Source organism: Tupaia chinensis, unplaced genomic scaffold (assembly GCF_000334495.1).
Source record: "Tupaia chinensis unplaced genomic scaffold, TupChi_1.0 Scaffold000263_1, whole genome shotgun sequence".
NCBI lineage: Eukaryota > Metazoa > Chordata > Mammalia > Scandentia > Tupaiidae > Tupaia > Tupaia belangeri.
Genome location: NW_006159743.1, coordinates 1,007,516 through 1,020,073, shown reverse-complemented (window position 1 = coordinate 1,020,073; position 12,558 = coordinate 1,007,516).

The following is a 12,558-nucleotide window of genomic DNA, read 5'->3' as shown; positions in this document are numbered from 1 at the left end:
ACTCGAACTGCAGTTGACTACATGGGAGTCCATGACATAGTCATTATGCTAACGGCTGGTCCCCACACTGCCTTCTTGATAAAGAATGTTCAGATCCAAGACCAGCAGATGGTGTAATGATAAGTCACTAGACTCTCACATGACCGACTGTGGTTTGAGTCCTGGACCCAGTGGTTTCAAACTCATGCTTGTGTTTGTGTGCCCAAGATCCCAAGAGGAGAATGGAGGAGAAAAGATTGGAGTGTGGCCATCCCCCTTGGAGGGGGGGAGGGGGGTGATTTTCTCTCCCTTTCTGTCTTTCTGTCTCTCTGGCAAGTGCACATGTCCTACAGCAAAAAATCTCAACAACAACAACAACAAAAAAAAAAAAAAAAAAAAAAAAAAAAAAAAAAAAAAAAAAAAGAAAAGAAAGAAAGAAAGAAAGAAAGAAAGAAAAAGAATTTTCAGATCCAATTCCCTCATGGGCAAGGTTTCCTAGGTATTCCCATTCCTACCCATTCTACCAATTTTCCAAACCTCAGGTACAGGGCTGGTTTCTCTGCCTTCCAGTCATCTGCTTTCTATTTCCCCAGATCACTCCCCACTTCCAATATGGTCAAGGTCAAGAAGGGTCTGGGAGATGATGACCACTACACTTCAAATGGAGTGCATGGTATGACCACCAGGTCTAGCTCCTGCTAGAAAAGCCTAGGATCTGATTCATGCTCCACTCCCAGCCAGCAGCATATGCAGAGGTTGGTATCATTTGGACTCTGAACTTTGTCACTTGTAATGATAGCTCCACCCATCTTTCCAAGAGATGAGCAAATGGGAGGGATGTGAGTAGAGATGTAAAGGGCTAGTTTGGTTTGCAGATAAGGACAATTCTGGCTGTTAGAAATCCATTTCCGTTCTTCCCCAGATGATAGCATTGCTGACTCTTTGCTTCCATCCTCAAGTTTATTCCTGAACGGGGTGACTGCATTCCTATGGTCTGCTCATTCTTTGAGTTGGGGATTAGAAGGAGGCCGTGGCTGTGACTGTGAGAAGAGTGTGGGGCAGTACAAAGCTCACTGAGGGTGGGAGCTGTTCCCTGTAAACTGTTCACATCATTTCCATTCACCTCCCATTGTCCAGAACTTATTCCTGTGGCTATAATTAGCTTTATGGGAGGCTGGGAAATGCAGTCTCTAGTTGAGTGGCCACACGTCAGGCAGAATTTCAAGGGGTCTATTTCCAAAGGGAAGAAAGGGAGGATGGACACAGCTGGCCCATTGTAAGTTTCTATCACCCACTCTTGTAGTTCTTTTCCCAGTGCCCACATTGCCCTTGTGTGTTTGCATTATTGTCCTTTAAACTTCATTCCCGTATTCCCTAACCCTGTGGCTCTCTGGACTCCTGGACCTGCCCTACTCCAGACTCCTTCTTTCTGCTGTCCCTTAATTCCTGGAAAGAACCTTGTTGAGGGAGAGACCCTTTCTGTGGGAGAGGGTGCCACCAAGAGAGAAATACGATGTTGACAGTCTAGGCTGGAGCCATCCAAGATCAGACCCACCTACTCTACAGATCATTTTTCAGGCCCTCTCTTTGCTTCAACTGAGTGTGGATGAGTAACATATTGTGCCTGTGACATTGCCGAGACATTTCGGGTCACTCGGAGGGGAGGGAAAGCAGTTGTGAATGAGCACTTGAGGGAGGGTCCAAGACTAAGCTAGGACCTCTGCCTACTAGGAGCCATGATTGCATCTTCCTCCTCAACTTCCTCTTCCTCCTCTATTTCCTCATCTCCAGCTTCCCCATCATCATTGTAATTTTCATAACTACCATTTTGTTGAGCACTAGGCATTATATGCGTCATCTCTCTCTTTTTAAAAGGTTCTTTCTTTCTTCCAGGAGTGAAAGACAGAGAAAGAGAGAGAGCTAACACCCTCCACATGGTCTTGAGGCCACGATCCACTCCCAGCCCCAGTCAGTCTTGGGTCATAGGTACACTCATGCCTAGTGCATGGAGGGAATGTCTGCACACATGAACCCAGAACCTTTCCCAAGGAGGCCAATCTTATAGAGCACTGTGTTTCACTGCTGCCCTGCTGTCCGTCCCTCGGCATCATTTATTTTTAACCTCCACTCCAACACCAAGAAGTAGGCATTTTTATTTCTACCTTGCAACTTAAGAGACACAGTTTTAAGGAAGTACTTTTTACTCTTATTGTCAGGATTAAAGAGATAACTCACATAAAAGCATCTGACTCAGGGCCTGGCCAACCCAAGTACTCAGTAACTATAAATATATTAGCTGTTAGTGTTTTAACAGAGGGAGAAACTAAGGCTTAGAGCAGGTAAGTGATTTGCCAATGTTGGCTCCAGAATTTACAAACAGGAGACACAATGATGATTATTATCATTGTTTGGGATAGTTTGGGGTCTCATGAAGATCACGGGTGGCAAAAGTCCCTCTAAGTCACGCTTTGGTGCCACCACTGTAATGGGCCAAGCTAGTAAATGACAGCCAGGATTTGAGAGCAGTTCTGGTTCCAGAGCCCGTCCCTTCATTACTACACCCCGCTCTCCATGAGTTGGAGGGAGACATGACTAACCAAAGGTTTGGTTTTCTCTGGACTTGTTTCCCATCCCCATGCCACCAAGGAATTGGGGGGTGGGGTGGCAAACTCTCTCTACTTCAGTGTAAGTACCACACCTGCCTACCAACTTCTCTTTCCTCTCTCCTCACCTGTCAGCCTCTGGGGACACCATCAACATTGTTCCACAAGCAAAACAAAGACAAATGAGTGGCTTTCAAAAAGTTCATGAAAAAGAAAATAAATGCATATGATGATAAAACTATGCATGGATTTCAAAAATTTTGCATCAAAAAACTTGTACTTTAATTCCACCTGCCATGAACTCTTTGAAGTTTCTCATAGAAACCCAAAAGGTAGATTTCTCCTCCTTGCATTTCCTGAACAGCAGAGACTTCTCACAGGGAAATACAATGAAGCTGGCCGGCCTCTTCACCTTCTCTGCTGTAGAAACCTGTCTTGCAGTATTAAGGCAAGCCTCCTGCCAGCCCAGCAGCTTTGCTGAGTGTGACAGTCTCCGTTTAATCAGAATTTCCATTCTCCCCTGAATGGCCCAAGGTGCTGGTGTAGGCTCCTTACAGGCAGCAATAATTGTGTCATCTTCCTGCCTTTCCCCAAAGGGATCCTATTGGCTTTGACAGTTCTGGGTAACTGGTGACAACAGACAAGGCTGGGATTTTGCAAAGGCTTCTCAAATCTATCTGAAGAGAATGAATGTCAGGATACCACTTTGTCAAAGCTAGTCTCAGATCCTGACCAGAGGTAAGAGAGATTTTTTTTTTTAGTTTGCCCTAAGTAAAAAGCACCCTGTTTCTGGGGAAACAACCAGCTCTATTGTCTTCTAGATCCAACACTCTTGGATCACCACATATTTACTGACCACCTACTGTGTGTCAAACACCATGCTCAGCTTTGGGAATGCAATAACCTGCATGGTCCCTAATTCAGCAACTCACTGTCTTCTGAGAACTCAGGAGTATAACGAGACGATGACTATATTTTCTTTACACTGGACCCAACTCTGTGAATTCATTTGTCTAACTGCGTACTTTTCAAAACTCTGAGCACTTACTACTTTCTGTGTTAGGGAATCTGAAGCTAGAAAAGGCTGCCCTCTGCCTCTCTATCTAGGATAAGAGCAGCCTGCGGACAAACCACCAAAAAGCAGCCTGGCCAATGGGTGTTGTTGCTAAGTGTTAATTTTGTGCTGACTTGACTGGGCCATGAAATATCCGGATGTTTGGTTAATCATTAATTCTGGGAGTATGTAACGGTGTTTCTGAGTGAGATTACATTTGAATTAATAGATCGAGTAAAGCAGATTTCCCCTCAATGTGGTTGGACTTCATCTAATCCACTGGAATCCTGAATAGACTAACAGGTTGAGTAAGGAAGAATCTCTCTCTTTCTCTCTCTGAGTATATTTAAGCTGGGGCATTAGTCTTTTTCTGCCTTTGAACTCAGACTCTGACTTATACTAGAATTTGTACCATTGGTTCTCCTGGATCTTCAGTGTGCTGACTACAGATCTGGGACATCTTAGCCTCTATAATTCCTGAGTCAGTTCCTAAATACTTTGTTGCCTTCCTTACCTACTACTGACATTCATTATCTTTAGGCTTCCTTATTTAACTTAAAACACCTGTTACCTGGGGCCAGCCATGGCAGTGCAAGTGCTAGGGTGCTGCTGTGCAGTGCTGATGTCACATGGGAGGCCCAGGTTTGGATCTTAGGTTGACCTGAACATGCCCTGTGTGCTATGGTTCAGTTCTCTGGAAGGCTGATAGGATTGTGGTGTGGCAAGACACTGTCAGGTTACCTGTGTCCTTTCCCTCTCTCTTTCTCTCTCAATAAATAAATAAAATAAATTTAAACAAATATACAAAAACACTTGTTATCAGGTAAGGGTAAGATGAATATACTTCAGACTAAAATGTGAATAATAATAAGAATTGAAGTGTTGCTATCCCCACCCCCCCAAAAAAAAGTGAAAAAAATAACTTCCATTGGAGGAAATGCAGGTGTGGGTCAAGAGATGGGTGGCAGAGGGGGAGTTCTTGGCCATGAAGCCTTTAGTCTCTCCAGATCCTGGTATGGATCTTAAATATCCACACTAGAACATTAACCCTAATTCTGGTTTCAGCCAAGTGAGAGAGACCAGGCCTTGGGATTTGCCAGGTCAGGGCAGGGATTGGGTCCCCAAGGCTGGTCCAGAGCCCTGGTCTAGGAGGGCTCAGTTTCCTGAGAGCACAGAAAGGGCCCACACGCTGGTAAAACCTGCCAGGGGGAGGCGGCAGCGGCAACATTCATACCTGCTTTTCTCTTCTCTGGAAGGCCGGCTGAGAAAATGACCACCTGAGGGCACTGTTACTCCACAATTTTTCTGCAAAGCCTGAGGCCCTCACACATCAATGTCAGGGTTTCTTTTGTTTTGAGACTAAATGGTGGGGTGCTTTGGAAGAGAATGACCCCCACTCCCAGTGCTGCCCCTCACCCCCGCACTCACACTCAGATCTGCATTTATATCGAAAAGCAGCGGTAGGAAAATATTTTCTATATTCTGAAGACACCTTGATGTGTAATACAATACTTTTGAGATTTTAAGAGGGCACCTGTTTTTAACATGCCACATAGAATAACGCTGAAGAGCACGGACGTGCTGCCAGACAGAATAAGGGCTTGAGCCCCAGTGCCGTGCCCACTAGCTGTGTGTCTTTGCTCAGTGTCTGAGTCTCTCCGCATCAGTTTTGTCATTTGATTCATAGGGAACTTGTCATGGTTCCCTGGGCACATAGAACTAATAAATAAATAAATAAATAAAGAGAAATTATTGTCATTAAAAATTGTTCATAAAATTTAAAGAGATCAAGAAAGCATCAGCTGTTGTAAACCAAATGGAAGCCGTACAACTGATTGGGTGAAAAGAAAGGGGTGCATTAGGGTACATTTTGGAAAATGGACTGGCCAAGCCAGTCCAAACAAAGAAAAGTGGCACCAGAAAGGCTAAGAAGATCTCTCCCTCCTCCTATGCAAAAATTCTGTCTTGCACTCACAGGCTCACCTGGCCAAGAGCCATCTACATCACCCTCGGATTCACCATTTTGAGCAAGTTTCATTCTCACCTCCTTTTGTTCAGACCACTGCTCACCCCAGCTCAGAGGGATATAGCAGTGGCCCAAATGTCGTGCTGGGTTTAGAAACGTTAGAGGAAAGAACACTGGCTGTGGGCACATCATTCCAGGGCCACGTGGGCTCCAGGGTTGACACAGTGAGGAGTGTGGTGTGTGTGGTAATGACATGCACTTGAGTTGGTTTTTAGGAAACATATAAAAGAAGTGTTATTTTATTTTTTTGGTAAAGACTATGATGGTAAGACACATTCTGTAAGCAATTATTATGCAGCCCTATTTCAAGGGGTGGGCTCTGTCAATGAGTTTTAACTACTAGAGAAAAGGCATTCTAACTGGAGCTAAGGTAGTCTTCGAAATGGCAGCTTCTGAGTTTTGTACTGACAGGTGCTGGTGAAAAGTTGATTAATCCCATTCAATTATATAATAGGCTCCATTTGTATAGCACAGCATAGAGTACCGAGTACTTTTATATAAATCTTCTCATTTGATGTTCCCAAACACCCTTTGAGATGGGAGGAGGACAAAAGCATTATTACCGTCATTTTAAAAAACAGATTTGCTAAGAAGTAATTCATATACCAAATAATTTACCCATTTAAAAGTGTGCAATTCAACGGTTTTGAGCACAGTCACAAATATATGCAACTATTGACATGGCTGATTTTCAACTCAAAAAGAAACCCCTATCCTTTAGTTACCACCTCTTTTATCCTCTTCCTTCTCCTCCCCTGCTCGCTCTTTTCCTAGCAACCATTCATGGACTTTCCTTCGCAATAGATTTGCCTGTTGTGAATGTTTCATATAAACTGAATCATGTAATATGTGGTCTTTTGTGACTGGCTTCTTTCATTTAGCATCATTTGTGTGTGTGTGTGTGTGTGTGAGGTTTTTGCTATAGGGCACATGCGCTTGCCAGAATCAGAGAGACAGAGAGAGAGAAAGCTAGAAATCACCCCCCAGGGGGAATGGCCACGCCACAATCCCTTCTCCTCCAAAATCCTCGCCCAGCGTGCGTTTAAGCTACCGGGCTCAGGGCTCGAACCACGGTCAACTACGTGGGAGTCCAGCGACATAGCCATTACGCTATCCCACACTTAGTGCTGGTCCCACACTTAGCATAATGTTTTCAAGGTTGTCTCCTGTTGTAGTCCACTCAGTACGTTCCTTTTTATAGCTGAGTGATATCCCATTGCACTGACATGTCGTTTATTCACTCATTAGTTGGTATACATTTTGCTTATCTACTCATTAGTTGGTATATATTGCGTTTTTTTGCCCTTTGATTTTTTTGTCTTTTTATTTAAAACCTTTTTTCTTTCTTTATGATAGAGGCTGTGAAGTCCAGGAAGAAGCTACTAACTGAATTGGGTCCTGTTGGGTATTTTCTTCCTGGCATAGCCCAGACTTCCAGCTTTGACATGATAGGAAGAATGAGAGAGGAAGCAGGCTCTTCTGTCTCTCTTCTTATAAGGGCACTAATTCTATTTCTGAGTAGTTCACCCTCATGACCTAATTATCTGCCAAAGGCCCCCACCTATGTTAATATCCCACTGGAAAATAGGGCCTCAGTATATGAATTTTGGCAGACAGAAACAAACCCAGAGCCTGCGACATATTTTGTATGCTTTTATCTTTCAACATGTGAGAGTGAGCGAGAAAGAGGAACACCCTTGACAGGGCCTGGTCACATCACGGTCCCCTTCCTTCTGTCCTCCAGCATGTCAGATCCTGGGCACATGTGCAAGAGTCCTGGCGTGTTTCAGGCTGACTAGGCTGGGGATTTGAACCGTGGTTGCCATCTGTTGACATGGAGCCTCTCCCCAACCCTGCCTCTCTTGGTTGTTTTGAATAATACTGCTCTGAAGACTCATGTATACAAGTTTTTTGGTGGAGATATGCTTTTATTTCTCTTCGCTATTTACCTATGTGTGGAGTTGCTGGGTCATATGCTATCTCAGTGTTTAAATGTTTGAGGAACTGACAGACTGTTTCAAAATGGCTGCATTTTATCATCAGGAAGGTGTGATGGTTCTGATTTTCCCACCTATTTCCAGTACTTATCTGACTTTCGATTCTAGCTACTTTAGTAGGTATGAAGTGCTATCTCATTGTAATTTTGATTTGCACATTCCTGATAACTAATCATGTTAAATATATTTTGGGGCAGTTATTGACCATTCAGAATTCTTTGGAGAAATTCTCTTCAGATCCTTTGCCTATTTTCTTTTTAAATTTGCTATAGGGTGTGTGCACTCATTGGAAAGAGACAGAGAGAGTGAGAGAAAGTGAGAAAATACCTCCGGGAGAAATGGCCACACTGCAATCCTTTCTCTTCCAGTCTCTTCTCAGGATTTTGGACATGCATGCATACATGCTCAGTGTGGCTTTCAAACCATGCAGTCTGGGACAGCTGGCCATGTGGGACCCAGCTGCCTTAACCACCATGCCACCAGCTGGCCCCCTTTGCATACGTAAAAAATTTTGTCTTTTTATTATCAAGTTGTAAGAATTCTTTAATGTATTCTCTCTCTCTCTTTTTTTTTTTTTTTGAGGGATTTTTGCTATAGGGTATTTGCGCTTGCTGGGGAGACAGAGACAGAGAGACAGAAAGCGAGAAATCATCTGCCAGGGAGGGTGGCCCTGTCGCAATCCCTTCTCCTCCACTCTCCTCTCAGGACTTTGGGAACTCATGCACATGCACCCAGTGTGAGTATTAAGCCATCAGATTCAGGACCGCGGTCACCTATGTGGAAGTCCAGTGATGTCACCATTATGCCATCTGCTGGTCCCGATATGTTATCTTTTTAAAATTGTTATGCACTTGCCAGAGAGAAACAGAGAGACAGAGAGAGGGAGAAAGCACCCGCCTCCACTGGGTCATGGTCATGCCACAATTCATTCTCATTTCTCTATCCTGCCAGGACTTGGGGCACACATAAACATGTGTCTGGCATGTTTTTCAAGCTGCAGTCAGCCATGTGGAGCCAGCTGGAGCTCCTTCAACCACTGGGCCGTGGGGCCTGTCCTATACATTCTTTATATATTCTAGATACAAGTCCTTTATCAGGTATATAGTTTGCAAATATTTCCTATTAGGTGGGATGTCTTTTTTTTTTTTTTTTTTTGAGAGGTTTTTGGTATAGGGCATGTGCGCTCATGGAAAAGACAGAGACACAGAGAGACAGAAAGTGAGAAATCCCCCCCACCCCCCAGGGGAAATGGCCATGCCGCATTCCCTTCTCCTCCATTCTCTTTTCAGGATCTTTGGCATGCACACTCACGCCCACCGTGAGTTTAAGCCGGGTCTGGGACTCAACTGTAGCCGATTATATGGGAGTCCAGCGACATAGCCATTACGCCGACTGCTGGTCCCTTGGTGGGTTGTCTTTTAACTTTCTTGATAGTGTCATTTGAAGTGCAAAGATTTTAGTTTTGATGAAATCTAATTTATTTATGTTACTTGTGCTTTTGGTGTTATAGCTAAGAATCTGGTGCCAAATCTGAGGTCATAAAGATTTACCACTATGTTTTCTTTTAAGAATTGTATATATTAGTGCTTTAAAAATATTTTTATTTATCATTATTAGTATTTTTAAAATGTGTTAGAGGGCACATGCATTCCCCAGAAGGGTTGGGAGGAGTGAGAAAGCAAGCTGCTAGGTCTGGGACTCGAACCACAGTCAGTCAAGTGGGAGTCTGGTGTCTCAATTACCATGCCACCTGGTGGTCTCAGTATATTTTAGCTCTTATATTTAGGTCTTTGATATGTTTTTTGTGTTAGTCTTTTTTATATGATGTGAGGAAAGGAACTAATATCATTAATATTTAGCTGACCATAGACACATGAATCTGGACTCTCAAATCTATTTCATCCATCAATGTATCTATCATTATGATAGTACTACAGTGTCTTAGTTACTATTGCTTTTGAAGTTTTGAAATTAGTTCATATGAATCATTCAACTTTCTCTTTTTCAATACTGTTTTAGTTACTTGGGACCCTTTGTAATTCCCTATGAACTTTAGAATCAGCATGTCAATTTTTGTGGACAAGCCAGCAGGGATGCTAATAGGGGTTGTATTGAATCCATATATCTATTTGAGGAGTACTGTCATCCTAGTAATATTAAGTCTTCTAATACTTGGATAAGCAGTTTTTCCTGTTTATTTAGATATTTAATTTATTTCAACAGTGTTTTGCAATTTTTTTTTTAATTTTAATTTTTTGCTATAGGGCATGCATGCTCGTGGGGGTGGAGGGAGCGAGAAATTGATCTGCTGGGCCTGGGGTTCAAACCACTCTTGTAGTTTTAAAATTAGAGCACACTTGGAAACCTGGTATCCAGAAACAGCCAGTTGCCTTGTTGCAGGCATGCTGGATCCAGCCACTTTAATCTGCTAACCCAATGTTTTATTAGTTTTAAAGAGGAAGTTTGGCATTAATTTTGTTAAATTTATTCCTAAGTATTTTATTCTTTTTGATGGTATTATAAATGGAATTTTTTTTAAAATTTCATTTTTTTATTACTCATTGCAAGTGTGTGGAGACATAATTGATTGTTAAAATATTGATCCTGAAAACCTTGTTGAAATAATTGATTAATTTTAATAATTTTAGTGGATTCCTTAGTATTTTTCCATACATAGGATCATGTCATCTGCAAACAGAGATCATGGTACCTCTTCCTTCCTGATCTGGGTGCCTACAAGTTAGCCCATGTATCCAAGGAAACAACCAGTCTCCTTCCAATTGCTTTTCACCATGATCGGCACTATTTTTGAGAGCATCTTGACTTAAACTTCACACTCTTTTCTTTTTAAAGATTTATTTATTTATTTATTCATTTATTCCTTCATTTTAATTTGACCAGAGAGAGACACAGAGAGAGAGAGGAAAGTGATAAAGCAAGCCACCAGGTCCAGGACTTGAACCGTGGTCGACCATGTGGGAGTGTCCAGTGCCTTAACCACCACGCCACCTGCTGGTCCCATAAACTTCACACTCTTGAAGCGAAGTTATTTTTGGGGGGTAAGGACTTGGAGCTCTTTATCCAACAGTCTGCTTCTCCCCTGGGAAAAAAATCTTTGCACCTTGGCTCTGGAGCTGGGTGCGGAGAGGATGATCCACTTCTGAGTCACACTCTTTAGCTCTTGAGTGCTAGGTGGAGGGGAGGCAGTAGACCTGGGTCTTCTTGGCTTGTCCCTGCAGGCTGGAATTCTTGCTGCACAAGCAAGGACAAGGGCGTTCCGGGCTCTAGTATTCTTTCATTTCCTTTTTCCATTTCTTTTCTTTAATAATGAGAGTGTATTTGTGCAAGATAGAATAAGACAGAGGAAAATATCTTTGACAAGGCCTTGTCATGGCACAACCCCTTTTCTCCAGTCCCACAGCGCCTTAGTTTCCTGGGTGCCCCTCCTGCACTTCTGGCACGTTTCCAAGTCAACCTGGTGGGCCGCATGGCTTCCAGCCTTGCTGGCACCTGTGTTACTGCTGTGCCACAGAGGTTGAGGGCCCCTGCATTCTTACTGGTACCATGACTCCAAAGTCAAGTCTATATCATCCCAGAGTGAGGGAGGGAGGGGGAAGGGAGACCTCACCTCCTGGACACAGTGGAAACAACGCTGGCGTTCTGCCCCTCCCTGGGAAGGTAGACTTTGGGATCTGCAGGGAGAGAGAGCCAAGCATTCTGAGCACCACTAGCTGGAGAGGAGTTTTTGTCTCACTGAGCTGAGGTGGGGAGGAAGAGTGCTGGTCTTGGTTCAAATATCACAGGTTTGCTGACCTACCAAGTTAGAGTAGATTTTCTTGAGTGTTTCTTCATTTGCTAAGTGTATCTATGATCCTTTAAGTGTTAATTTTTTTCTCTTTTTTTGGAGAGGTTTTTGCTATAGGGCGCATGCGCTTGCCAGAAAGACAGAGATAGATAGAGAGACAGAAAGTGAGAAATCACCCGCCGGGGGGATGGCCATGCCGCAATCCCTTTTCCTCTCTTTTCCTCTCGGGATCTTTGGCATGCATGCCCACGCACCCAACGTGAGTTTAAGCCGCCGGGTCCAGGACTCAAACCGTAGTCGACTACATGGGAGTCCAGTGACATAGCTATTACGCTAACTGCTGGTCCCTTAAGTGTTAATTTTTGAACATAATTTTCAGAAGTTTCACTCAGGAGAGGATCCACCGAGCTCCTCAAGCTGCCACACCTGAAGTGAAGCCTTCTTTCTGCCATTTATTAATACAATGTCATCTGTTTGGGAGCCTGGCGGAGGACTGTGGAGGAAAGGAAAGTCACTCAGGCTCAGAACAGTTCAAAGCCCTGATCACAGAATTCCAGGTGGAATACCCCAGCACAGATGTTATCCATACACCACCCTGGCACAAGGCCCTTCAGCCTCTAATACTCTCAGGAAAGGGGACCTCGACACTGTTAATTTGGACTTTTATCCCCATGAGCAACATGTCCACAGAGAACCAAAACAGCTTGTGTCAGCAAGGTGGGCTGGCGGTACAAACAAAGGGGAAACAGAGAAAACAGATTCTTCAGAATCCTAAACAACTTTCTGTCACCAGAAGGTCATAGGCATGCTACAGAAAGGCCACTAGCTGTTTCTGGATACCAGGTGCCCAAGAGACTGCTCTAATTTTAGAACTAACAGAGTGCTTACTAAAGAGGTCCAGGACTCATGGGTCTGGAATGCGACGTTCTTTCACCCTTAGGCCACACATACTCATGATCTGTTGTTTATTCTGACACAATCATTTTCTGATATTGAGGAAGAGAGGACCAGACCACAGAACTGGCTTGTGCCCGAGGAATTTGCCAGGAATCATGATTTAAATACTAACCTTATGAGGTAGAGCTGGTGATGGC